Raw genomic sequence first — 4953 nt, 5'->3', positions numbered from 1 at the left:
TGCATGTGTAGTGGGTGCTGCCAGTCACCAAAAGAAACATCAGTGCTAGGTGAGGCATCCCCTTTTGTTTCCTTGATCTACTTCATAAAATTTGTTTCCACTCTGATGCAGGCAGAGCATTGATCCATCAGTATGTTACTTTTAGGGTTTATTAAAGATGCACATCGTTCCAAAGGTTCAGTTTTATCCATTCTTAAGCTTAGGCTTTTGCTTTATTGTCAGAAGTATGCTTATTCAAGGCCGGTCTCCAGTTACGGCAAAGTAAATTATCTACAATGTCCTGCATTTACTTTTGTTTTCTACAATTGAACTGCGCTGATAGTTCTCCAGAGGTTGGCTCTCACAAAATGACTGCCAATAAACACACTGCCAAAATGTGAATTAAATATCATACGTTTTTTTATTGTTTATAGCTAAAGGATTTGTCACCTAACATGTCTTGCCCTTTTTGTTACAATGTGTCCCTGATTTTTCATTCAGAGCCACAAAGCTCTACTGTCACTGAACACTCCAAAACACTTTGCTCCATCTTTCATTATGTGTTTGAAAACAAAAAATTGGAAGCCCTTCATGTTAGTCCATATCCAATGATCATCATACGGATTTTCTAGCACCCTGTTACCAGTATCACCTCCCTGTTACTTCCATAGATGTATGTAATTGTGTCACTGTGGTTCTTCTCTCATGAAGTAAGCTTCTCCAGTTCATCCATTTATATTAGTACACTTTTCCAATTTGGCTTCAAGCCCAGCAAGATCTATTGATAGTACAAATATATTAGCTTCACCATTTTTTAGCAGTACCTATAATGTATCCATCACTTACTGTTTTTTTGCCATATTTATTTCCCCATTTATACCCGCTTCAACCTCCCATGGTTGTATCAAATTCAAATGGTTGGTGCATGTTATCTAATTGGTATTCTGCATTCAACGATGAATGACAAGTCAGAAAAGGTATTTCTACTATATCGGTCAATTGATGCTAATATTGGACCTATATTTTGACAGTACAAATTCATTCTACAAAGCACTCTGTCTCTCTGATCTCCCCCCCCCCCCAAAAAAAAAAAAACTTGGTTTACTATTGTTATTCTAGGCTTTGGGCTTTCATGCCTGCTGCGCACTATCGGCCTTCACCGTCGATCGCTGGGAGGCTGGGACCAATTCAGAGTCCATAGCTTGCAAGTGCTCTCATCTGAAATACCTGGCACTCGCTGGGAGGCTGGGACCAATTCAGAGTCCATAGCTTGCAGGTAAGTGCTCTCATCTGAAATACCTGGCACTCCTTCTACTTCAGTTATCTGCTATATATGATTTAATTTATGGCGCTTCACTGAATTGGGTTACGTCATGCAAATAGAACTGTAATGCTTCTTTGATTAGGGGTACCGTGCATACTCTGTCTTTACAGAGCTTTTATCTACTACTCATAATACATAGCATTTTTTTGTGCTTTCGAGTTCTGCAGGTCGTTGATGATTGTTCCAGTTCCATCTACGTCCATTCATTCTTTGATGAGTACCTGTGTGTTATCCATTCTAAAGACCTACGCCTTTGGCCACAATAATCTCCTGGCTACCTATTTTAGCCACTGAATGGGATTCAGAATTCCATCATTACATTGTTCTTAGCCTGAAGATGTCTATATATATAGGCTTCCTATTGCCTATTGCTCACACTGATTGTTGCATAATTTATGAATGCCATTTTTTATTTCATAATTAAGATGAAAATGTATGTACTGCAATTGTAGAACTACTCATGATTCCAAGAGATAACTGAAAAGTATCATTTCCAAATATTTTGCAATAGAAACAATTGAAACCAAAGTGGCATGGGTTCACTGCTCATATTCTTCGATCTACTTAAATTTTTGATCTGGAGGGATGCTGTTTATATTCTTATTTCTTCCTTATTCAATCATGACTGCAGCACTTTGCCGCGGCAACACGCGGGATGCTGACTAGTATTTTTTTATAACGAGGGACATCCGGACTTTTGAAAACTTCTGGCTCCGCTAATGGCAAAATAACAATCTTACCTACTGCCTCTCTGTCGAATAATGATATTTAAGTGTCTACTAAGAGGGTTCTCCAAGCAAAACTTATCTATGAAGCCATAGGATACATTTGGTTGATTTGCTTGCAGACTAGGGACTTTTGCAAACAAGAATTTTCAACAGGTTCCCTTACGTGACAAGCGAGCCGAATTGGCTCGCCGGACCTAGCAAGCTTCTCTTGACCTGTGCAAGCCAGGTAAAGCAAACTGGCGTCAAAATCAAGCTTCTGATAATAGAGTGTGGTCTACCCTACCATTAGACTTGACTATTTTTGCCTAATCTGACCCACGACACTTAGTCCTTGTTTGGATACGATTATAATCCGATTACCGACGGCTGGCCGCGAGAATCGAGCAGAATTGTGCAAAACAGTTCGCGGTGTCAACAATTATTTCTACCGTCAGTGACTCAGCCACCGAGAGCTTCAACGGGGACTTCAATTTTACTATGGCAGCTTCCCCTGAACGCGGTTCTCGTACCGCACTGCGCGGTGGGGAAGATCGTATCTAAACAGGATTATTAGATAGTGAAACCCAAACCCTAGAAAATCTTAGTCCAACCATAGTACAATATAATATTTAAGTTACACACTAAAAATAATGGACAAGATAGAAACCTAAAAAACCGATACGGCACGTCTTGTGTGTGTGGGTGGGGGTGTGTGTGTGGGGGTGGGGGGGGGGGGAGGCAAGCATAGTACAATATGTTTATTTAAAAGTTTTTTCACTAAAAATAGTGGATGACCTATGCCCTAACTAAACCTAACAAAAAATCGAAAAGGCACGTCTTGCGGGATGAGCGTGGATATTTTGGCCTGAAAAAATGTGCTTTTTGACTAGAAAATGCTCAGGTCTACCTAGCAATCTGCTACACACATATGCGGAATCATATACGTCGCCATCAAGGTAGGCATCACCACACATTTTTGTGACGAACCTTTCTCTATCTAAGTTCTTTTCGATTGGTTAATGGTAAAGTCTTAATCTTAAGAGGACAAGGAGGACACTGTGAGAAAAAAAAAAGATACAAACACATATCCGGATTTTAACCTTTTGTCCTTTTCGACTAGCTAATGATGAAGTCTTAATCTCAAGAAGTGCGAAAGGGCCTCTAACCTAGTGGTTAGAGCATCTGAGTAGCATCCAGCAGGCCTAAGTTCGACTCTCCGTGGGAGCAAATTAAACAGGTCTAGAATAAAATATTATAAAAAATAGGTTGGGCAAAAAAAAAAGTCTATCTCAAGAAGTATATTGTGTGAAAAAAGATAAATCAAACTGTATTACTTTACGAACCTTGATGCAAAGCATTAAATTCATAACATCCCTTTTCAATCCATAATCAAGAATAATTAGGATTTTTTAATCTCAAGAAGTATATTGTGAGAAAAAAGATAAATCAAACTGTATTACTTTACGAACTTTGATGCAAAGCATTAAATTCATAACATCCCTTTTCAATCCATAATCAAGAATACTTATGATTTTTTTTAAAAAAAAGTAGAGGGTGTACTCATAGGAGAGAAAAAAACCTTCCACGCATTAGGCACTAATCTATTTTTAACGTCTAATTAGATCAGGAATCCTTCCAATTAACCAATTAAGAAGTTAAGCTCATTGTTTTTTATTTTACCAGAATTAGAGACAGGCTCTATCCATTTAGGTCCCGTTCGCTGGTCTGAAACTTGGCTGAAAAACACTGTTCTGGCTGGTTTGTTGTGAGAGAAAAACACTGTAGCGGTTGAAACTTGGCTGAATCTCCAGAGGCGAACCAGCCGGCTGGTTCGCTGAACAAGACCAGCGAACAAGACCTTATTCACTAGACCCAGAAAATAAAAAAAAAAAACTTGATTTTATTACGACATACTATTTTTCCATTCATTATCTTTGAGGATTGCCATCATAAATCTTGGCTCTCACCTTTTTTTTCATGGAGATCATTAAGTATCATCATGATAAATACTGGCTCTCGTCTCCTCGAGAATTTCTTGCTTACCTTTCTCAATGCAAGAGGATTTTCTAAGCTTTTTTTCATGGTTCGAGAACTTTGTGTGACCTTTAGTTTTGTTTCTCTTTATGTTCTGTTAATAAACATTTTGGTTGTTTTATCTTTTTTTCTCCTTTTATAGTATATTTACCCTATGGTCTTGCCCCCTCCTCTTTGCTCAAAAGAACAATACTCTGTTCATTCCTAATTATAAGGCGTTTTGGTTTTTTCTAGATTCATAGTTTTTACTATGTACTTAGGGGTGTTTGGGACTGCTCTACTCCACGTTTTTTCAGCTTTGCTCTATGTTTTTTTAGCCAAATAGGTTCAACTCCACTCACTCCGCTCGAGGAAAAAAAGTTGAGTTATGATAGTATCTAAAGGGGTGCTCCACAAACTCTATATTTTTTTGTGGAGCTACTCCATAGTGGAGTTTGTAGAGCAGTCCCAAACACGCCCTTAGATTAGGAACAGAGGCAGTAATGGACTATAAAGAGTTAGGGTTTCGACAAACCAACCTTGAACTACCTAACAATATTGCTGGCCAAATTAACGTTCTAATATAAAATTAAAGTAATTTTATTACTCACTTAATTGTCCATAATATAGCATCGAAGCATAAAAAACTAGGTAAGAACTTTAAAAATTCACATTTGGTCACACCCATAGACATACTATTGAGTGATAATATATCTATATAGTCTTGACACTCTGCAATGCACGGGTATTTCTGTTAGCATAAAACATAATAATAATCTTTGAGATAATTTATTCCTTGTTTCTATCACCATGTAAGCTTTATGGCTCGGTTTCGTTTAATGAACCGGGGTATCTTACGATGCCCTGTTAGTCTATAAAATTCTATCTGCATAAAAAGTAATAGCCACTACTCGCGGTGCTGCTTCGGTG

The sequence above is a fragment of the Miscanthus floridulus genome, chromosome 7 (assembly GCF_019320115.1).
Source record: "Miscanthus floridulus cultivar M001 chromosome 7, ASM1932011v1, whole genome shotgun sequence".
NCBI classification, from domain to species: domain Eukaryota; kingdom Viridiplantae; phylum Streptophyta; class Magnoliopsida; order Poales; family Poaceae; genus Miscanthus; species Miscanthus floridulus.
The sequence above is the reverse complement of the archived record's forward strand: the minus strand, read 5'-3'. Positions refer to the sequence as shown.